The following is a 22,928-nucleotide window of genomic DNA, read 5'->3' on the forward strand; positions in this document are numbered from 1 at the left end:
CATCCAGGCTTGTCTTGAACACCTCCAGGGACAGCGATTCCACCACCTCCCTGGGCAGCCCATTCCAAAGCCAATCACTTTGTGTAGAACTTCCTCCTCCTGTTGTTCTGGGGCAACACAACCTCCTGCCAGCTTCACAGAGCAAACCACATACCACAAGGGTTTGCCGTGTAAACAACGAATCACTTCTGCCAGATCAGCACTGGAAAGAATCAGAGAAAGAGCCCCAAAGGTGCTCCTCACCTGGTGTCACTAGCCACGGAAGGATGCTCGGGTGTCTGGGAGGGCGACACACACGAGACGCTGACTGGGATGCATGGGACAGCACCAGGGAGCTGTCTGCACCGTGACAGAGACATCAGCTCGGAGGCAGGGCGCCGGGGAAGCCGTGAGGGCTGGGAGCAGCAGGCTGTGCCGGACGGCTGCTCGCGTGTCTGGGCTGAGGGCTCGGGCACGTTGGCTCCGGGTCTGGAGCCAAGGTCCTCACAGCCTGTGGCAAGGCTCCAGCTGGTGTCCCCGGGCGCCGGAGGGGCCCGGAGGTGGTCACACCTTCCCAAGAAGGGACCTTCATTCATCTGATCTGAAGGCTGCTCCGAAACACAGCCTTTGGTGAGCCCCAACAAAGCCACGGGGGAGCGCTGGGCGGCGGAGCCTTTGCAGGCTCCCCTTTGGCTTGCACCACTCACAGCGTTTCTGGCAAAAGCATTTCCTCTGTTTCCCTTCCAGAAGCAGCCCCTCGCAGACAGAGCTGCTTGGCCGCGGTGTAGACACGCAGCTATTTAAAACCCGGAGGTGGAACAGGAGCGAACGCTTGTCTGATGGCAAGGCAGGCAGGGGAGGGTGCGCAGCGCCGGGGTGCAACCTTGCTTGGCCCTGGGAGGTTTGTGCCTGCGTCACACCGATTCGTGCTGGGTTTAGGGCTTCTGGGGATGGAACCTATGACAAAATGTGACAAGATTTTTTAGAAGCTGCTCGCTCACAGCCTCGAGAATTTATGATTCCTGGCTGCAGGCTCCCCTGCTCTGTGGCCAGCACTGCAATTATTTACCAGGCTGCACTCGGCACGGTCCCAGCAGCAGCCATCAGCCCCGGCAGCCTGATAACGCCGGGGTAATTGGGTTATGGGCTGCGGTTTTTTGCCTCCCACCGGTTCAACCCGCCTTGTTCTGCTGGGAGATGCAGAGTCATAGCTCTGCCGGCTTGGCTTTCTGCCATCTCGCTGCTCCTTTAAAACCCCACAGCTCCCATTGAAGGAACTCGGTGTCCTGTTCGCCAGCAGGACGTCAATGTTTCTATGGAAACCCTTCCCAAAGATTCTCGCTGGCGCTGCCGCCGCTGCGTATTGTATGACCGCCTTTGTGCACGGCAATTCATTATCGGGGCTCTGACGAAAAGGGAGCAGCTTTTTGCCCAGAGGGAAAAAGCATTAAAAAAACCCCACCCAGAGCCCCCCAAAATTAAAAACTCCACCTGAATATTAATACAATAAGTTACGAAACCCAAAGGTGCTAAAGCTGTTTGGCATTTCAGTTATGAATGAAATCTGCTCGCCTGTGCTCCACGCAGTGAAAAATCCCCTGCCTGAATAATTAGCTCGGCTGAAGGCGCTTATAAATTCGGGTAAGGTCCTTGCTCTTCTGAGTAGCTAGGGGAAAATTTTCCACCTCTCACCGTCACAACCATGATGATGGACGAGTGTCATGGAGGTAACAAATGGGCCTGAGCAGGAACCCTGTGCATGATCCTCGCTGAGCACAGAGAAGGCTCAAACCTAGGCTCAGGTTTCACGTTTGGATTAATGTCAGTGAAAGGGGCCCAGAATCAATAGGCTGGAGGAGGCTTTGCATTAATTTCCCGTGCTTCTCAATAACAGGAAACCGCTGGGACCAGAGGAGATGATGGCACTTACGTATATCCCCTTGCTAATTGTGCCCAAAGGTGGCCAGATCTTCTGCTAACGAGCAGCGGGCAGTGCGCCCTAGGAAGGCAAAAGGTCTGGAGTCTGCTCCCACTCCTGTTGCAGATTTGTTATTTTATATTCAAAAGGCAACTTTCAGAGTCTGGATTTTCCAGGTGCTGGTCTGAAAGATCCTTGGGACCTGATTTTCGGCAGGGCTGGGAAAACTGAACTCTCTGCTGCTGGAAGCAGCGACTGGCTCTTGGCATCTCAGGCAATCAGCTTGCAGGTGTCCCCGAGCAGATGCCCTGAAACCAAGGCGCTCGACTGGTGGCACTAGCACAGGGCAGCTCCTTCCCCCAGCAGCAGTTGGAGATCTCTTGAAGAGAAACGTGATGCTTGTCTGCCACGCTGGGAAATGGCAGGGAGCACAAACAAGAGGAGACAAGTATCTTATTTTTAAACCTTATGAATTTCTGAGTGGTTCTGCTGTGTCGCTTTCCCAGGGAGAGAGGAAGGGCTGGGAAAGCAGGAATTTCAAACCCTGCTGGCTCCCTGACACTGCACTAAAGACTTGCATTACCTTTAATTGATGCTCCTGAGTGCATCCTCATTGATTTACTGCAGCCGTGCTCCCGCTGCAGAGAACATTCTATTCTCAGTGTAATCTCGAGCCATGCGCACAATGTAGATGTTTCCTGATAACATCATTTAGACAGAGGAGATGTCATTAGCGCCCGCGCTGAACGCGCAGCACCTCTGCGCCTGCCGCCCTGCTGCCAGCCCCTTGCCCCTTCCGGAATCCATGCAGGGGGAAGCTCCCAGATCCCTGTGTGGTTCTCATTTTGCCTTTTCCATCCTATTAAATATGCTGGTCCTCCTGCCTTTCATTTTAGGCTGGAATTAATGTAGAAGGCTCTTGCAGATGGAGTTCAGAGATAATTCCTGCAGAAACATGTCTGCTGGGGGAAGCAGGGATGGCAGCAACATGGGCATCTGCTGAGGAGCGTTGGGGAGGGGACCAAGCAAGTTCTCCCTGGGGCAGATTGTTCTTTTGAGAAGTGCAGAGAGCACTTTTAAGGGCTCTCTTAAATACTTGAAGAGGAGGCTGGACCTCATCTGACCTGCTCCAAAAAAAAAGTCTGCTTATATATAGTGCAATTGCTGTGATTTAAGATGACTAGTTGGAGTGCTCTGGTCTTATAAATCATCTCATAAGCACCATGGTCACCAGCTTCTTGGTGGTGGAAGGTAAACAGGGTGAGATTGAGGGCTGAATTTTCTGGAGTCAAATCTGTCTCAGTGCAGTGGGGTCTGGAAGGCATTGCCCTGGGTTTTGTGACATAGGCACTGTCCCTCCACTGCCGGTCAGCTGAGGCCTGTGTCACAGAAAGAGCCCCACTGCAACAGCTCCTGGTATCTGGGGCAGCTCCTGGTATCAGTGCCTCGGGGGAGAACCAAACCAGATCATGAACAAAAACCCCAAATGGTGACTGACCTGGCCCTGGAGATTCCACAACTCTCCTCTCAGTTAGTTAGAGGAGTTCCTCCTGAACACTTGTCCTCATCTGGGGACAGGGTGGCTGGAGAGCAGCCAGGAAAAAAGGGACCTGGGGGTACTGGTAGATAGTAAGCTGAAGATGAGCCAGCAGTGTGCCCAGGTGGCCAAGAGAGCCAATGGCATCTTGGCCTGGACCAGGAACAGTGTGGCCAGTAGGACAAGGGAGGTTATTCTTCCCCTGTACTCAACACTTGTCAGGCCATACCTTGAGTACTGTGTCCAGTTCTGGGCTCCTCAATTTAAGAGAGATGTTGAGGTGCTGGAAGGTGTTTGGAGAAGGGCAGCAAGGCTGGGGAGAGGCCTGGAGCACAGCCCTGTGAGGAGAGGCTGAGGGAGCTGGGGGTGTGCAGCCTGCAGCAGAGGAGGCTCAGGGCAGAGTTCATTGCTGCCTGCAGCTGCCTGCAGGGAGGCTGTAGCCAGGTGGGGTTGGGCTCTGCTGCCAGGCAAGCAGCAACAGAACAAAGGGACAGAGCCTCAAGCTGTGCCAGGGCAGGTTGAGGCTGGATGTGAGAGGAAGTTGTTGTCAGAGAGAGTGATTGGCATTGGAATGGGCTGCCCAGGGAGGTGGTGGAGTGGCTGTGGCAGGAGGTGTTGAAGCCAAGCCTGGATGAGGCACTTAGTGCCATGGTCTGGTTGGCTGGGCAGGGCTGGGTGCTAGGTTGGGCTGGATGAGCTTGGAGCTCTCTTCCAACCTGGTTGATTTTATGATTCTATGATCACAAAGCCACTAGAGAATGGACAGTTCAGCCCAGCTGGTGGCCCCGGTGTTGTGTGGTGTCATGGGCCAGTGCCCAGGGGCCTGGCAGGGCTGCCAGCAGGAGCCATGCCCATGCTGAAAGAGTTTTTCGAATTGCTTCAGTGAGAATTTGCTCATCTTCCTGATCCCAGGGCTCAGCACGGAGCCCTTTTGTCTTCTGAGTTCCTGCTCATCAGGTGTTGGCTTCTCTCTTTGTTCTCCAGCAGCTGGCAGCTTTTGCTTGGCACCAAGGAACGACTACATGATGGGTCTAGTGTCTCCTGCGAGAGGAGAAGCCTCAACTCTGCAGTCTGTTTCTTTGCTGGGATCTGATAGAGCCTAAATTTAATTTGCCCTAGGAGACAGGGCAAAGCCCAGATACAGATAAAGAGCATTTACTGCTTAAAGCTCTTTAAACATGGTCCTAACCAGGTCTTAAGAACCTGAGATGCACACTGCAGTGGTCTGTCACTGTCTGAGTTGGACATGAGGGGAACAAGAGAGTGCAGTAACCATTGGGATTAAGAGGAAGCAGGGAGACCACCCTCAGGGAAAACAGCAGCAAACAAACCCCTATGAGCCAGCAGCAAACACAAGGCAAGAGGAACCAATTCACCCAGCTGAGGGCAGCTACCACTGGCAGCTTTAATCATTCAGTCTTCACACTGTTGCACGTCCTCCCATGAGGCCAGGTCTGGTGGGACCAGACAACCCAAAGGGTTTGGTCTAAACCCAGTTAATTCTGCAGAACTGGCATGGACCACACAGATGGTGACAGGTTTCTTACCCTGCTGATGGTAAGAAACCAAGCTGCAATATAATCTGCTTATTAAAATCAAAGCAAGGCAAAAAAAAGCCATTTTGCAGGGGGACAGGAGACCAGAGCCATCGGCGACAGCACAGGCAGGTGAAAGCCGAGCGCAGCCTCTGTAAGTACATGGAAGGGACAGGAAAGCCATTCACTGCTGGCAGCTGGGGGGGGGTCTTCAACCAGGGACAGGAGATTAAAGTGCCAATCCCCACTGGTTTCCCTGTGTAGCAGCACAATGAGTGTGGCTGCGAGGCTGAGCTGTGAGAACAGCTTCAGAGGAGCTGAATTTGTCTGGCCAAGCAGCAAGGGATGCAGTGGCGGGGCACAAGCCCGGAGAAATGAGCACCACTTGGAAAGGCGATGGGGTCTGGGGATGGACTTTAAAGAAAGGGCAGGCAGAATGCTAGGAACATCCTAGCACAGGCTCTGGCCTGTGCTCTGAGCAGGGAAGGAATGGACCTTCAAAAGCACAAGCTCAGGGCTGGGCTAGAGGCTGGTGTGAGGACAGTGGGATGCAACCAGCAGCTTTAAGCACTTCTCGAGTTCCCAAAGCAAATCAACTCCATGAGAGCAACAGCTCAGCTCCTACTATAAATCATTTCTTCTCCAGCCAGGCAGCCAGCAGCCACCCATCACTTCTTAAAATTTTGAGCAAAACATAAAACAGAAGGAACAATCCTGCACTCCAAGGGAAGGGCCAAGATAAGCTGATCCATGGTTGTCATCTCTGGTTTCCATGGCAGTTGCATAATCAGGCATTTATGTAAGGAGAGGTTTCCTCCCTAAATAGCAGCCTGTGATCTCATGAGCACCTACAGTGTAGCCCACTGGAATGGAAATGACGTGCCAGCCAAGTGTGAAGATGAATTTTTAATGCTTCTCCCTTATTTTTATTTATTCACTATGGCAAATCAGCCTGGGGAGCACCACTCACACACATCTAACTCTTCTGGTTGTGGTCTTTTTGTCACCCAAACCCGAGCACGGTCCCCATGTCCAGTGGGTGACAGGGCTCCGGGCTGCTCAGGGGTTCAGTATGAAAAACAGATGCCTGCTCCCAGGTCCTGAGCCCAGCATGGCACCTAACTCAGCAGCCTCCACACAGCTCCAGTCTGCGCTCTGACACCGTTAGCCAGGAGGTCACGATTCTCTCCCAGTACCCTTCCCCAAGGGGCTGGAGTGGGGTCTGTGGTGGGAGACCTCCAAGGATCTGTCTTGGCCAGTTTGGGATTTCTCATGGTGGGAGGAAAAGCTCTGCTTTTGCTGCTGAGGCTTCCTGAAGGCTGCTCTGAGCTCCTGCCCATGCAGAGTGCCACAGAGCACTGCTAGCAATACAGATGCCTGCCTGTGGGTGAGGTTAATTGATGTGAAGAGAAGCAGAAGTGTCTGGGGAACCTCAGCCCTACTCCCAAAGTTCACCTGACAAGAGTGAAATGCAAGGAAAGTCACTCCAGCTGGAGCTGCTAGCAAACCCCTTCAGCTCTCTGGGAGAAGTGGCTTTTACCTACAGGCTGCAGACATCAGCAGTCCAGGGAGCAGATCCCAGCAGGCAGAGTTCTTAAGTGGCTATTCTGGGGCATCAGAGGCTGCTCAAAACCAGCTCAGCAGTCATGGCCACTTGGCTGATGACAAGATGTAAGTGGTCCTATTCAGACCCTCCTCTCAGTGCTTCCTTGCATCACTCCACATCAGCCACTGTGTGCAGAGGACTCCCCTGGGGGAGGCAGGAGCAGAAATCCAATCGGTTCACCCAGCCTGTGCAGCCTCAGATTCAGGGGCATCTTGCCAGTCTCCGACGGTGGCAGTGCCTGCTGCTGGAGATCTTACTGTTAGAGTAACTCCAGATGTGCCACGGGCTGCTCTTCCCAATGTCAAACAATCGGCAAAGATCTCTCTGCTTGCTCCTCCGCCTAATCCCTGTGCTCCCACAGAAGCTGATCTGGTAACAAAGAGGGGGGGACAGAACAGGGCTGGGGCTTGCCAGGGGCCGTGGGTTGGGTTTGCACACCCAGCAGGGTCTCAGAGCAGGCTCCTGCAGCCCCCATCAGCCTCCACACCTGGTTCTAATTCTGGCCAGGACGCTTGCCCAGGTTTCTGGAGGGGCGTGTGGAGGACGGCTGCTGTGCAAGGAGCCTCTCACCTGGGTGCAGCCAAAGCAGGCAGTGGAGGGCTGAGGGCAGGAGCTGCTGCGGGGCAGGCAGTTATGTAAGGGGATTGTTAAAGCTTTTTATGTGTCGGCGGAACTGAAATTAAAAGAGGAAATTATTCTCCTGATGCTCAACTCTAATCCCCATCTGTCTGTGTTTTTACTTTTCTGCACTTGCAAAGCTCCCTGATCAAAAGGTCTTGAATAGATTCCAGATTTCCAATTTAGTTTGCTTATGCAACCCAAAATATTATGGCAGCCTTTCCTGGGGGCGATTAAGCATACATATATTTTCGGTTCCTCCAATTCTCTCTGTTCCAAGAGTGCTAAAAATGGCACCAAGCTTTAGCTCGTTCCATACCCTCAGCACCACAAACAACTTTTTTTCCCCTTCTTTTTTAAAAGACTTTTAAAAAGATAGGAATAGCCAAGAGCTTCACAGCACAGGGATCTGCTCTGACAAGGATGGGATTTGTTAAATGTCCCCTGTGCCTCAGCAGATAAAAGCAGGGATTCAGCAGTGATGGAGCTGCACAGGCAAGGCGAGTACTGGGGGACCAGACAGGCAGGGAGGCAGCTGCAAAGTTACAACCAGAGCAGATTCCCAAGCCCAAAACACCTGAGAGCTCTTTGGGTCTGGACTTCAGCTTTGTCCCATCCTAAGGATGAGTTTCAGCTGGACAGCTGGGAATACATCTGATCCTCCCTGTGGTGCTTGGATCATCCCCATCTGAACACTGGCATTGACTTTTTAATTTATTTTCTCTCCTGCCCAGGCTTCAGCCCTTCACCTGGAGCTAGTGCTGTGGTCAGCAGCTGGCTTTGTCTGAAGGAGAAGGAGGATCCTCAGCATTTTACCCAAACCAGCAGCAAATGGACCCAAAGCACCACTTCAGCTCTTGCTTTTCAGTGCACCTGTGGCTCCCGGCACAGGATGGGAGCCCTCACCCAAAGGCTCACCCATAGCACCTGGGACACAGGAGCAGACGGTGGGGAGGATGCGTGGGCAACTTGTGTTGGGGGCACTGCTCTTAAGCAGAGCTTTTGTTTCTATTTCAAACAGTAGCAAAGTATTTCCTTACCCTGGCTGCAGAGCCCTGCTTGCTCGGCGCCCGCTGCACCAGGTAACTCCTGGCATGGTGTCACCCCTGCTGGCCAGGGCACAGTGCTCATGGCAGCTGTGAGGGGACTGCATCGTGCTGCAGTGCTGGATCCACACTTGGATTACAGACGCTGCCATCTGAGGCTGTTGCTGACGGCCAGAAATACCAATTTCTGGCTCAGGACTTTGAGCCTTTCTGCTTTCCAGGATAATTTGATTTGAGAGTCCAGGCGCTGCCAGTCTCCCAAGTTCCAGAGCAGCTCAGCACAGGAGATGCCCAGGATCTGACTGGGTGGTCTCCAGGGAAGCCACACTGATCCTTGCCTGTCTGGACTGACGAACTACCAGACTCTACCCAGGACATACACGGTCTGTGCTTTCCCTCCAGTTATGTCTAGTCCTAAACACCTACATGCTGGAAGCCTTAACACAGAAAGGCTGTTGGAGGAAGCACCACGACAGGGACAGGCAGTGAGTGGAACAGGGCTCAGGCACACTCAGCAGAGTGGCTCCAGTGGATCACGGGAGCCATTTATCATCTGTATTCCAGCATACCCACAAGCTCCAGGCAGGGACCTGCACTCTGTGTCCAACAACATCCAAATATAGAGCAGTACGACAGTGGGCACTGCCACAGAGCTTCCCTCACCGGGCAAGCATCCTTCCTTCCCTCCCCTGCCGGGAACGGTGCGAGGCAGCCTGTGCCACCAGGGAGGAGCTGCTCCTGCTTTGACCAGAAATGGGATATTGTAAGGAATTTTTACAGCGCTCTTAGCACTATGACAGATCCCCCAGCTCTAAGGGCAGGCAGCTAATCACCTGCCAGGGCTGCTCCGGTTGCAGGTCTGGGGGTGCTTAAGCATTCGCGAAACATCCCCGGCCCCGGCTGAGCGCAGCCCCACGAGTTTGCAGGCTCTGCTGAGCAGAGGTGGACGTAAGGACATACCTGGCTCCAGGCAGGTGCTTAACTACTGGACGAAATTAAGCTGAAGATAACGAAGTGCTCGCGCCGGAGCTGGCCGCCTGCTCCTCCGGCCCCCTCCTCTCGAGCAAGGAGTCTTTCATCAATGTTTAATTTAAAACGCGCTCACAAAATGCCATTAAAAAACCCTAAAGGGCCAGGAGCCTCTGGAGAATGGGCATAAATAACCCCAGATACCTGAGGAAATCATTAAACTGCGCAAACCAGCCTTAAACCCAGAAACTTTGCCTTGTGCTAGTTCAGCATTTGCATACAAATGGAAGAGACTTCAGCCCCGGGGACCTGCTCTGCGCTGGGTTTCCCCCAGCTCAAGCCTCACACGTTTGCCCTTCAGCCCAGCCCCAGAGAGGGCGATTTGGCAAGGCAGCAGGGAGACCTGCCAGTGACCGAGGTGCCCCGGGGCAGGCTGCCCCTCACCCTGCGGGCTTCCACCGGGGTGGTCCCCGATCAAATGTTGCTGCTCTCAGCAGCCGGTGCTCTGCCTATAAATAACCTCAGATCCCCTTTCTGGTTACCTTCCTCTCTCAGTCCTGCCAAACCAGCTCTCTGCAAGGCCGGACTCAGCCTCTCCACACCTCAGACCAAGAGAAGCATCTCTGTGGGGTTTGGGCTCCCATCCTGGCATGGGGTGATGGTGATGCCCCCCAATAGGGACCAATCTCCCCAGAGCAGCCATATGGCAACGTTGTCCCCAGGTGGGGATGGCTCAATCAGCTTCAGTGCCAGGGGAGTGGTCTGGTGGGAGACAAGGCACCCCAGAGGGCAATAGTCCTGGAGCAGGCTTGTTCTGGGGGTCTCAGCACCAAGAAGGTTAGGGAGTGGAGCCAACCTGTGTGGACCTTTGGGCTTCCTGTGAGTCTCTGGAAGGCTAAGCACACAGATAGTTAGTGCCGTGCAGACACCACAGACACTGCCCCTCTGCCCTCTCCAGACGCTCACCAGGAGATTTCCTGGGCAGACTTTGCCTTTCAACCCTCAGGCCAGCTTGGCACCATCTCAAGTCAGCTTGGGCTGATTTGGAGCCTGGATGCAGAAACTCAGGGACTCAAACCAAGGAACTGTGGCTGCCCTTGTGATAGCTCTGAGCCTAAAGCTGCTGACCCTGATGCCAAGTGAGGCGGGGGGGGTGCCTGTACCCAGGGAGAGGACACCCCCAAACCACCCCCAGCCAAGTGCTTGCCTGGCACTGCCTGCTTCTCGTCTATGGTCCCTGCAGTGCTGTTCAGGAGCTGAAGAAGAAAATATTCTTTCTTTAGCAGAGCTCAGGACTCAGTCATTCCTTAGTGACAGCACTGGGCAGCCCCAGGAGCAGCAGGGCAGAACACTTGCTGCTGCAGGGAAATCCTGCTTGGCAGTCTCAGCAGAGTCTCAGGAAGGCTTTTGGAGTACAAGCTCCATCTCTCAGCGACCCTTTCCATACAGGAGATGGGCTTCCATGCCAGCTCTTTGGTAAACCCACCTGCTGCAAACCCCTCACAGCTTCCAGAGCCAGTCACAGAGGCTGGACGACAAACTTCAGAGTATGTGGAAAAGTGAAACATACAAAAATGGCTGTAAAAAACTCATGGAGTTGTGGGCTTGTGCCTTCAGGCTCAGGTGATGTGGAGATGGCTCCAGCCAGGCAGAGTGGGCTCACAGGAGCCTCTCAGCAGGGCTGAAGTTAAAGCCCTCACTCTCAGCACATGAACAGGAGGCAGCATTTGCTCTCTGCCAGCAGTTCTTGAAGGCTTAAAAGCTTAGCTTTGGTTTCAAAACGCTTCTTTCAGCACTCTCAATGCCCAGGTACGCCTGTTTTTTTTAATTAAAACCCCCAGAACGCTCACTTTCAGACCTGGATTTCAGTGGCTGAAAGCAAAGGGCAGAAGTTTCCTTCCCTGATCTGCACTCCTTGCTGCAGCAGCAACTCCTCATGGAAGGAGCAATACCCACAACGTTTTTCATTGCTGTTTTCAGTTAGATGCTCTAGCTGCTTGTTCCCAGGCAGGGCTCAGGGCTGTGTCTATCTGAGGGCTCAAGTGGGTCTGGGCTGCTCCCCATTTACTTGGGTAAACCCAAGGATTTTGCAGCTCTTCAACCCCATCAGCCTGGGACTGATGATGTGCTGGTGTCACCTGTGCCTGTTCCTGGCAAGGACATATGCTGGGGCTGGGCAGACCCTGGCTGTGTTTTGGGTACAAACTGTTGTGTGGGGGGGCTCTGAGTTTCTGACACTGGAACCTCCACGTCCTGGTTATCAGCTGCTGTAGGGCTGGATGGGCTGGGGCTGTGCTCTGGGGTCACTGCAAATAGCCAGGCTGCTTGTGCCATTTGGGATCCCAGAGGGAATGCCACTGGGGCTCATTCCCAAAACATTCCCATTGCCTGCTCATCCTGCCCCCCCATGATCCCGAGAGGGTCGGCAGGTGCAGCGGGCGGTGGAGCTGGCGCTGGAGCGGGGCAGCGGCGCCTGCGCACAACTCTGGGGTCACACGGGGCTGGTCAGGGGAGCTCTTCCCCCCGAGAAGCAGTGGAAATTAGCAGCCATGACTGTGCTCTGTGGCCCAGCTGCCACCTCTGTAAACCAGCACCCTAATGTGAAAAAACCCAGGTCCAGTACTGCACAGGGTGACCTTCCTTGGGGGTTTCACTCTGTCAAATCAGCCAAACACTGATTTCCTGGTGCCATGCAGCAGGCTCTCCTGACAGCCCCAGCAGTGCCTCCTGCTGCAGCTGAGTGTGGTGCCATCATGTGCCCGAGGAGAAGGCTCTCTCCCACAGCTCACTCAGGTTTGTTGGTGGGAGAGCTGAAGGTCACTGTCCTTGTCCCTTACCCAGTCTGATCCCCAGCACTGCAAACCCTGCCTCCAAGCCTGGCACCAAGTGGCCAGAGCAGCGAGTCTAGCCTCTTCCTGTGCCTTCAGACCTCCTCCTTCAGGCACCACCTGCTCTTCCTATGCCTGCTGACATCACCACTGTGTCCCCCCACAGCCTCAGCTGGGTGCAGGGGACACTGCCCCAAGGCTGGTAGGGGCTTGGCTGGGGCTATGGGAAGAAGCTGAGTACCCTCTGCAGAGCTCTCCCTGCAGCAGCCTTGCTGAGCTCTGAGTGAAACTGCTCTGCAGTGTCTGGGATTCTTGTCCTTGCAGCCTCAGGAGTAGCCAACCCATTCCCATGGAAAGAGAAAAACATGGAAATGGCAGAGCATGGCAATTTAGTCAGAAGGTCCCTTCCAGCCCCTGACATTCTATGATTTCTATGCCCAGATGGATTCTCCTGTTTCCCTTGCCAGCAGGAGTGACTCAGAGCCTGTGTGTTTGATGGCAAAGGCTCAGCACCCTGCCACGGTGACAGGACCGGGCCAGCAGTGTGGTGGCAGTGCTGGTGATCAGGCAGTTGCTGTTACAGGAGGCCAAAGAACAGACTCTGAAGTTGAAGGACAAGGGTGGCTTTGGTTGCTCATTAGAAGTGTCTGAGTTTTTCCCAGAAATTGGCTCCTTGTTTCCTTAGTAACCCTCTTGGTAGAAGTGGCTGCACCTGAGCATAGCTTTATCAATGGGAAGTGTCTACAACAGGCTGCTGCGCCCATTCCCACCCACTCGTGGTGCCTGCCATCCCAGCCCTTACCTGGCTCACAAGCTGACTGCTCGGGTTGGAGACCAAGAGGTCACTTCACCAAAGCCCTTGCAGAGAACAAAAACAACCCCTCAGCAGCCCCTGCTGCTCCCAAGGGACAGGAGGAATTGTAGGCTGCGATGTGTGTGCCTGTGCCTGCCCACGCCTGTGTGGGATGGGGCTCAATAGAGAGCCCAGAAAGAGCCTGCACGTAGGAGGAGAAAAGAGCAATGTTAGCAGTGCGTTTTGTTTCCCTGGATGGCACTGCAGGGAGGGAAGGTGGAAAGGAGAGCTCCCCTCCTGCAGGAGCAGAAGCTGAGCCAGCTGCAGCAGACAGGTCTGTTTGCCACTTGCCCAAGCGTGGCATGAGCCTGATTCTGAGATGTCTCACTGTGCCGGTGAAGCCTGGAGCAAGTCCCCTTCACCCTTCCCCAGGGACTCTGGGGCTGGAGACAGTCAGAGGCCACCAGATCAGTGGCTAGGAGCCCATTACCCTCCCTGCACACAGATGGCTGCAGTTTCACTGCACAGTCTTTGGTGGCTTTCCAAGGCACCATCCCTTTGCCCAGAACTGCCCTGTGGGATGCCGCTGCCTTCTGGGCACCTGCCTCAGCTGGGCATGTCCTGATCTGGGGCCATGTTCAGTACCTCGAGTTTATGCCAGGCTGCTCATGACCCACAGGGAACACTCTGGGTGGTCAGCAGTGACCAGTGAGCTGCCAGGCACTCAAATGCTGCTCTCCTGCCAGCCAAGAGGCTCCTTCTCAGGAGAAAGATCTTGAAGGTCGGGCACAAGATGCCAAAGCATGTCAGAGCAGGAGCAAACCGTGTCAGCACAAAACACAGAAGTGGGCTTTAGAGTGGCCAGACGATGTCTGGACTTGCCACAAATGCCCTCTGGCACCAAGGGTGCACTGCAGGAGCTGCCAGGAGCCCTGGAGGCAACCCCCAGCACTACACTGCACAGAACAATAAGGCAGGACTTGGAGTCAAAACTCCAAGTGCTTCACAGTTTGTTTCTCTGTAACAGGGAGAAGGGGACACACCTTGCAAGAGTGCCTGAACTCTGCACGCAGAGGACACCTGGGTGGCAGCCTCGCTGCCCCAGCCGTCGTTTAGCGTGGGTACACACGCAGCTGGCAAGGGCTGGGCAGGCTGCTGGGGCTTCGCAAGGCAGAGCTACAGGTGTCCTTTGAAACTTCCATGAATGAGGCTCTCACGAATGCCTGTTTGAGGAACTGGCTGTGTCCTTTGGGCATAAAAGGAAACAACCTGCAGATAGCAGCTGGTGCCCTGCGGCGCCCTGCGCAGCCTGCAGCAGCCAGAGCCTGCCCATCAGCACGGTGCTGTGCCTCCAGCTGCCTGACCCACACCTTTGGAACGGAGAAAGAAAAGCGAAACCACAGCGACATTCGCTCAAAGGCTTCAAACAGCACCTTGGACAGCCTGAAAGGCCACCAAAAGCAGCCCAGAGGTAGAGGGGTTCCAGGCCAAAGCTTCCAAAGCAGAAGCAAGGTCCTGCTTTCCTTGCCCTTTTGCTGCAACGCACGGCGAAGCCTCTGGCAGGGGCCTTGTGGTCGTGGAGAGGGACAAGCTGCAGAGCACCCCAAGGGAAGGCGATTTGGTAAGCCTGGGAAGCAGAACACGACCCAGGCTTCAACAGAGAAGTGCTCTTCCACCAGGATAACTCTCAACGGTTCAGGGCCTCAGATTTTGCTTTGGCCAAAGACCAGGACCCACTCCATCGGTGTTATTTCAAAGAGCAACCAGCCGAGCTGCTTGTCCAGCTCCAAAACAGAGGTCAGGGATAGCTGCTCTTACTGCCTGCCCCAGAGACCCAGAGAACACATTGCAGGGCTCAGGGCCTGTTTTTCACCGCAGAATTTTTAGTATCAGGCACAAAAACATTCGACCAAGACATCCTCCCTCCACCTTCCAGCTCTGCTTGCTGCCCAGCAGGGCTCTCTCCCAGAGCCTGTGCATGGGAGCAGCACAAAAGCAGGTGGGAGGCAGTGAAAAGCACAGTGGAAATAAAGCTCCTGTGGGCAGCCTAGAGACCACGGACCAAGACTGGCACTCTCTGGCTATCTTCTTGCTTTGCAGCCTTTGCCAGCTTAGCTGCTTCTGCCTCAGTTTCCCTACCTGCAATCAGCCAGTCCTTAACCACCTCAAGCTCCTCAGAAGATGTCCAAGCTGTGACCTGTATAATTTTATGTGGTGCTTTGTGCAGACTTGCTGCGTGCTGCTTCCCCCACCGTGTAGTGGATTGTTTTCTCTAACAGCAACCTCCATTCAGCTTCTCCCCAACAGCACAGGGCAGCACTGGGCCCCCACTGCCGCTAGAGGCTGCAGCGAAGGCTGGCACCGCAGCCAGGGAACGCTGCTCAAAGGGCACCCAGTGCTTTTCCCATTGCCATTAACTGAGTGAAGAGAAAACAGACTCCACTGCTGTCATACCACGTCAAAATAATTAGCTCAACTATAAATAGCTCAGCTTACTCACTTTTGGCTTCTTCTCCTTTTTTAAGGTCAAGACTGCAGCCAGAAAGAGCAGCAGCTCATCCCAGAAGAGCATCCTTCCCCTGCTTGGATCCAGGCAAACCAGGGAGATCAGGAAGTGCCTCTGTAATCAAGGATTCCAAAGCCACATCACCACCTTCTAATTAGAGAAGTAATTAGTCCCACTCAGGTAGGAAGAGGGAGAAAAGAAGGTTAGCAAGCCCACATCTATGCAAATTTACATTGGCTTAATTAATGAGCATTTTCAAACCAATTTTAGCTGAGCTGCCTCTGTTTTCCTTGCATGATGCTTCTGCATCAAGTCAGCTTATTTTTTAATCACCTCAACATTAACTACAGCTCCAACAGGAGTGAAATCAGTAGAAGCTGTGATACCAAGCCGTTTTCTTCACCTTCATCAAGGGTTTTGAGACCCCAGCTGGTGGGAGCCCTGCCCTTGCACTGGCTGCAGCTGCCTCTTGTCCTCTGTCACTCGCTGGAGCTGATCTCAGGTACCTGTGGATCACCTGTGCTAGTTTGAAGCAGGCTGGAATGTTTTGGTGAGAAGAACCAGATTACAGGCTGTGGAAAGAAAACCAGGGTGATGCCTGCTTTGCTCACAGCCTTGCTGAGATGTACAGGCACGAGAAACAAAAACATCAGAGAACACTCTCGGCACCACTCTCGCTGGGGCTGCTGGCTGAGCTGCATCTCTCTAACCTCACCCTCCTGTTTGGCCTAACCCACTTTGCTTCATAACCACTGGCCAAACCTCTGTTCTTCCTTGGGACTGGGGTAAGGTTGAGAGGGGCAGGGGGAAGGTGCAGGGGTGGTTGGGAGCCCCTCCTGGGGACTCAGGTTTCTGGGAGGGGAGTTGTGTTTCTGTATTGCCTTTTACCTTGTCTATTTCTGTCTATAACTGTATATACTGTAAATAGCTGCTTGTATATTGTGCTGCTGTAAATATAAGATTCATTCAACTTCCAGAGCTGCTGAGTCTAGCCTGGGTGATTTCTAAAGTGTGGGGGGCGGGGAAGACCCAAACTGTCACAGCCCCATATCCACGTTCCATATCCAAGTACCATAAAGAGCAGCAGGAACAAGCAGTTGTAGCAATGCTGAGCACAGTGCAGGTTCTTTCCCCTCTGCTCCTGGACACAGAACAGTCACAGCTGTAAGGAATCTGCTGTCTGACAGCCACAGACATGGCAGCCACGCTGTGTCCCCACCATTCCTGCCCCGATGCGTCACCATCATTCCAGAGCTGCTACTATGCTGCAGCAGTTCACGTTGGTAGACAACAGATCAAACCCCTGCTAGATGCATGGAACTTGTAGCTGCACTTTTGGGAAGAGGCCTCTCAGGTTCCTTCAAGGCTGCACTTGCAGAGCTCCTGTCACCCCTGGGGAAGCTCTGGTGCTCGTGGATGCACCAGAGCTTGGTGCTAAACCACTCTGGAGCGGGGTTTATTTTCTGCAGTCACAGTCTCATTCCAGTCCACACATATTTAAATCCATCTAAGGCCATTGCATGAAACCTGAAATGTTCCTTTTCTTCCTTCATAACTTCCAAACTCTGTGTCACATCATAAATCACAGCAGCCTGGCTCAGGGCACTCTGCAGCAGCGGAGGACGGGGGCTCAGGTCTCTCTCCACTGTGCAAAGCAAAAGAGGATTTTCTGCAATCACTGAGTTCTCAGGAGCCAGTGGGAGTTAAATATCCACCTTGAAAAATGTTTTTGTGCTCAGGCAGGTCTGGCAGGCCTTCAAGTGGGTCCTGATCTATTCACTGATATGTTTTTATGCCTAGTCTCACAACTGACTCCTTCCCAGGTACACTTTTCCACCTGCCATGTGCAGTGATGTGGAGCCCCGAGAGAAGCGAAGCAGGAGGTTGCCTTGCTGCAGACAAGCGCAGCAGAAAGGTCAGATGCCAGACGAGGCTGCAGGGTGATGAAGTGACACAGAATGTAGAGAAGTGGAGCCCAGCCAGGCCGAGAGGGGCAGGGCTGCTGGACCAGTGAAACACCCATAGCACAGCATCTGCTCCATAGGGGCTCTTGCTGCACCATGGGCTTGGGGCTGGGGCACGGCTCCACGGCAGATCGTTTTGAAGACTATCCTGTGAATGGAGTAGGTGAATCTCCTTCCTCTGCATGGCTCCCAGCCCCTCAGAGCCCTCCCTCCCTCCGTCCCGGTTGCAGGCTCCGTGCACAGTCAGTGACATCCAGTGGCTGCCCAGCTCCTGACTTGCCCCACAGCAAGGGATCTGGATTCCACTGGGATTGTCCCAGGCTTTAGGATGGAAAAGACCTTTTTTTTCTTGTGCCACCCTTCTGGTGGCAGGGGAGATGCCCCGTGCTGTAAGTGCAGTGATTCCAGGTACCCGTTTGCAGCCCAGTGGTGTGAGCACAGCTGGCCTCAGCACACAGCTGGATCATCCACCTGGGCGGGGCAGGTGCAGAAGGCAGCAGGGCCCTGCACTCCGAGTGCAGTGCAGGGCACTCCCATGCCCTAAATGCACTCGGACATGTCACAACCTCTGTATCTCAATTAGATTTTGCTATGCAGTTTTTTTTTTCTCCAGGTTCCTCTTAAAGCCTGCAGCAGATTTCAAGGGGGAATTCTGATCACTCACTCACCAGGCTTTGAGCCCTAGGACCAAAGCACCTATCTGCCAGATTCAAGATCAGCCACAGAACATAAGAGTGCTTCTTAAATTCATTTCACAGCTGTAACCTAGATCCTGCTTCTACTCTCCTGCCTCATTCTTGGGTTCAGGATTCAAAGTGTCTTTCCAAACTTGGCTCCAGGCTGACCTGTGGATGGATAAACACCTTGAAAGTTATGGGCAAGACCTCAAACCTGGAAGTGGTTATTCTTAATGTCAAGAAAAGGAAGTGTCTGAAGCCATCTACAGAGAGTTGGTAAGGGGTAAGGGAGAATTGCTCTTTCAGCTACAAAGACCAGTCCAGTCCCAGCCTGCTTCGTGACAGACACCAGGGCAAAGCCTGCACACTGAGCCTCTCTGATCTTGGCGAGAGATGCAGCACTTTACTGCCTGAGCTGCAGCTTGGGCTTCCTGGAAATGTGCTCTGCCTTGCTTCTGCTGCTCCTCTGCTGCCTCTGTCTTCCTACGACTGCCACGGGTCACAGCCCAGCCACCACCTTGCAGGAGTTTCTTCTTTCCTAGGAGCCGGAGCGGTCCCTGGTGAAGGGCACTCTGTGAACGCATGGATTGTTTGGAGAGTAAACCAAACCCTGGCAGTGAGTTGCTGCCATTCTCCAGAGATGCTGGGTGTGACCCAGGTACCAGCACCTCATCCTCTCCTGCGGGCCCACGATGTGCAGCTGGTCTGGGGAGTGCCTGGGGGAAAGGAAAACCTCCGTGTAGAACCAAAGCCTGCTGCAAACCCCACGCACAGTTCTGGCCAGCTACAAATCGGTATCTGACCTTCCCCATCGAAAGGCTGCTTTCTAGCGGGGCGTCTTTGAGCCCCCCCCCCCCCCCCCCCCCCAGCTGAAATGCAGCAGCAGTAACCGAGGAGCTGCTTTCAAGCCTCTTTAGGACCCATCTGAAGAGCCTTTGCCCTGCAGCAGGTCTGGCAGTCATCACTTCAGCAAACGAATTGGGCACAGAAGGGCGATTTGCATAGTGCCTGGTGGCTAAAATTAGCCCTGCTCGACTCCAGCTCCGGAGGAAGTCGCCTGCACCGCAGTTTCAGGTTTCTTGGCTTTCGGAGGCGATCGCAGCCCAGGAACACAGAGGTGGCCTCTGTGCAGTCCTGCTGCTCCTGCCTGGCACTCTTCTCCAGAGCTGTCCTGCAGCAAAAGCCTCATTCTTCCCAGCACGGGGGAGCAGAGCAGGCTGAAAGCTGAGACCCTGGGCTTGGTCTGGAAACGCTCAGGAGATGATGTGCTGAGGTCACAAGATGGTCAGTCCTGGATGCAGGATAATGCTTCTCTGAGAGCTAATCACCACGCGAGACAGGGGTGTGCTGAAGGATGCTCTGCAGAAGACACAGACCACATGAAATTGGTTTAGGGTGGGTGGGTTAACCTTCATTAGCTATTGGGGTGGCATGAGATGCCCCAACCTGGCTCTCAGTCCTTGCCCCACACCATCCTTGCATACCAGCTGGGGCTCCTCTGTCAGAGTTGTGCTGTGGCTCTCTGCCTCCTGTAGCCCTGCAGATGAAGGGTGGTCAAGGGAGGTCACATGAGGCCACCAAGGATGTCTCTGATGAATCTGAATTATTCACCAAGTCAGTCAGTAGCTAAGTAGTAAGCTGTTGGGTTTTTCATTTCAGCTTGAGCTTTGGCTACAGCTTCTCTCCCTAAGAGGCATAAATAATTCACCTGGTTATGAAGCAGGATCTCAGGACCCATGCTGCAGAGCACTGCTTCAGCAGATCCCATCTCACCTGCAGCACCAACCTAGCTCAGCCCTGTTCTCCACAGCTGACCTTGGGGGCCAGCCCGGGCCCTTGGACCATGTTTCTCAAGGTGTTGGTTCCTCTGTCCCCATGGTTCCAAGCAGCTCTGAGATGACAGCTGCCAGAGGCTGGCAGCTTAGTGCTGGTGCAGAAGGACCTGTCGGCGGCAGCAGCAGCCGCCTTAGCCCATGGGGCTTGGACCTTAGAGGAGCTGAGCCGGCTGCTGCTGGCCGCTGCTGCTGGCACTGCTCGCCCGTCGCTCGCTCTGCAAAGCGCATTCAGACTGACTTAGTTACAGCTCTGACTGTAGCACAGACCTTATGGAAAGGGGCACAGAGCAGCGGCCCATGGGTGTGTAGAGGCCTGGCTGCTTGCGGTTAGGAGCAGAGCAGCCTCATGACATGAAATCTGATGATCCATTGAACTTCCGACCTGCAGCAGAAATCTGATCATCACAGCCCAGATTCTTCTTCATTTCAGCTCTGCTCAGGGGAACAAAAGTCTTCATTCAACATTCACTTTTCTCCACCCTTTACCACTGGAATTTTTATGTGATCTGAATTGAATGCTCCAGGCTTTGGAAGTAAAACCTCCAAGCACAGTGCCTGGTGGCTTTCTGTTTCTTTAGTTGTTCTCCTTAAGCCTTGTAGGGATCTGATGAGGCCCTACAGGAAAACGAGGAGCTGCTCTGCCCAGCTCCTCTGTGGTTTAGGCAGAGTAAAACGCTGGCTCTAGGAGTACTGGGCTGACTGCTTTCTGGGCTGGAGGCAGTCACTGCTGTTTGCCAGCCTTAGCCACCCTCTCTGCCCCTAGGGTGAAGAAATCATCATGAAGTCCTGGCTCAGGACTCCCAATATCCAAGGCAAAGTTTACAGACCGCCCAGAGTTCAGTTGCTGTGCCGTGGTGGTGAGGTGGGGCAGAGGTACCCCAAGCCTGCCATGTGTCAGAGCCATGGAGCTGATACCTCCACAGTGCTGTGTGCAGGCAATGAGGGCTCAAAGGTCAAGCCACCAGGCTGTGCAGCCCTCCTAGCTCAGCTTCTGCTCAGGTCTGCGCTCAGCAGCCATCAGCAGCCACGAGAGCCAGGACAATGGCTGATACCTACAGACTGAAGGTCTGAGCCAATTGCTCTGAAGCATGTGATAAAATTCTCTGCTAAACTGAGGCCTAGGTCAGTGAGATCTCAGGGCAGAACTCCAATAACCACTCTGGAAAGAGGAGGAGAAGGAATGGGCACAAGAAAAGAGCCAAAGGTTATCCTGGGGTGATGGACTTGGGTAAGTGGCAAGTACCTGAACAAATGAAACCCCCAGAATGATCCAAGAGAAGGAAGGATTGCATGGCTGACTCCCTGGCCACAGCCTGGGAGCGGGAATTTCCTCATGGGAACATTGCCAGGAGGGTTAGGAAATTGCCTGCTTTTCTAAGCAGAAGCAGCTAACAAAGGAGGGATGAGAAGGAAGGTTCTTGCCTGGGCTGTAGGCAGTGTCACTAAGACACAGCACTAGTGGCACTTCGAGCTGTGGTGTCTGACATGGGGTCTTGCTTTAGACTTCTGAAAGTACAGCAAAGTCACAAAGTTCATCTCTCAGAAGCCACCTCTGGGGTGGCCATTCAGGAGGTCTGTGGCAGTAGTTTGTGTAGTTGAGAGCAGAAAGAGCCCAAGTCTGAGATGTCAGCCCCAGGGTTCATCTCAGGTTCTGGACACCAGGTATTAGTGAAGCCATTACACCAAGCTGGAGCTCCTCACCACCCCGAGCTAATTCTGGCTGCTGCTCCTTGCTTCTGTACTTACTTTGGGGTGTTTGGGCCACCTCTCAGTTCCTTGTTCTAAAACATGCTAAAACTGCTTTGCTGTGGAAGAAGGGAGAGGTTCTGTGCCTCTGACACAGGGAAGGGTGTGGAAGGAGCAGACAAGATCAGCAACACTTGAGTGGGACGAAAAGCAAACTGCAGACTGCGGAGGGAGGACCTTTGCTTCCCTGGAGAACGCTGGAATGCACCAGGAGCAAAACGCTGACACTGGTAGAGCAACATGGGCAGGAACACAGCCTTGCCACCCACAAGACACATCGGACAGAGCCACACAATGTGGGAAGGACAGAGCCAAACCTGCTCCCCGGGAGGGGCACTGTGCTGATCCGAGAGAGGCTGTCCCTGGGTCCTGCTGTGCAGATGGAAAGGACACCTATGTGATTACATCTCCGTTTCACAGACACCATCTACCACTAATTAGAACCTAAACCCGGTAACAACCACCGCTCAGGACAGACAGCAGCCTCCTTCCTCCCCTTACAGCAGTGACAAGCGCCCGGAGCTGGCTGTTGCAGATCAACAGCACTTAGAGGTAAGCACAGTGCTCATGAGCCTGCCGTAGGGCTTGGGAGTCACTTTTCATGCCAAGGTTCACAAATTAATTAAGAAAATCTCGTTGCCTGGAAACTCCTCTTCACAGTCACATCCAATCGCTCCAGCAGCAACTTCCATGGAAAAATAACATTAGGGATGTTTTTATTTCTGGCTGCCTTAATGAAATATAGCAGATGGAAATAGAGAGGAGAAGCCTGTCCTGTGCGAGTAGCCATCTGTCTGGAGATCAGCAACAAGTAGCTCCTGGATCACAGCTAGAAAATTACTGGGTAATTAATGTCAGTCTTCCAGCTAGCTCACAGGGCTTTCTCTCAGCATTCTGCTCCAGTGGCTTCCAAATGCCACTCAGAACTCACCTGGCCACGCAAGACGTGCCCATAGCACCACCCTCGGCTGCAGAGCACCAAGCCTTGGGCTGAGCACCATGGGTTCCTGCAGTCCCTCACTGCAGAGCTGCGAAGCTGGCAGTGGTCACGTAGCCATCCACTCACCAGGAGCTAAAGGACTCCTCCCAGTGTCCTGGGGACTACCCCAGCTGATCTGGATCTGCCTTAAAGGCATTCACATTCTGCCCTTGGCTCTGTGGCACGCCAAGCACTGGGACCAAGGGACATGGCACATCCCTTGTACCAGGCATGCCATGGCAACCGGCTCACAGGCTGGCAGGTGGAGCAAAGAGTTCTGATTGCAGCTGCTCTGTACGCTGGGTCCCTTGCCCACATGTGGCTTGCCCAGGTTCATTAACTGGTTAGCCTGGAATCTCCTCCTTCACGCCTGCCCCGAGTCCTTCCTGCTG

The 22,928-nt window shown here is 53.8% G+C and overlaps 1 long non-coding RNA gene across 1 annotated transcript; it reads right to left on the reverse strand.

The window, feature by feature from the left end:
* Positions 1-453: 453 nt before the first annotated feature.
* On the reverse strand, positions 454-15,501 carry LOC135179108 (uncharacterized). The gene is made up of 2 exons (XR_010303918.1): positions 15,330-15,501; positions 454-936 (listed from the first exon to the last, which is right to left on the reverse strand). It is a non-coding gene; the product is annotated as an uncharacterized LOC135179108 (long non-coding RNA).
* Positions 15,502-22,928: the final 7,427 nt, after the last annotated feature.

The sequence above is a fragment of the Pogoniulus pusillus genome, chromosome 11 (assembly GCF_015220805.1).
Source record: "Pogoniulus pusillus isolate bPogPus1 chromosome 11, bPogPus1.pri, whole genome shotgun sequence".
Lineage (NCBI taxonomy): Eukaryota > Metazoa > Chordata > Aves > Piciformes > Lybiidae > Pogoniulus > Pogoniulus pusillus.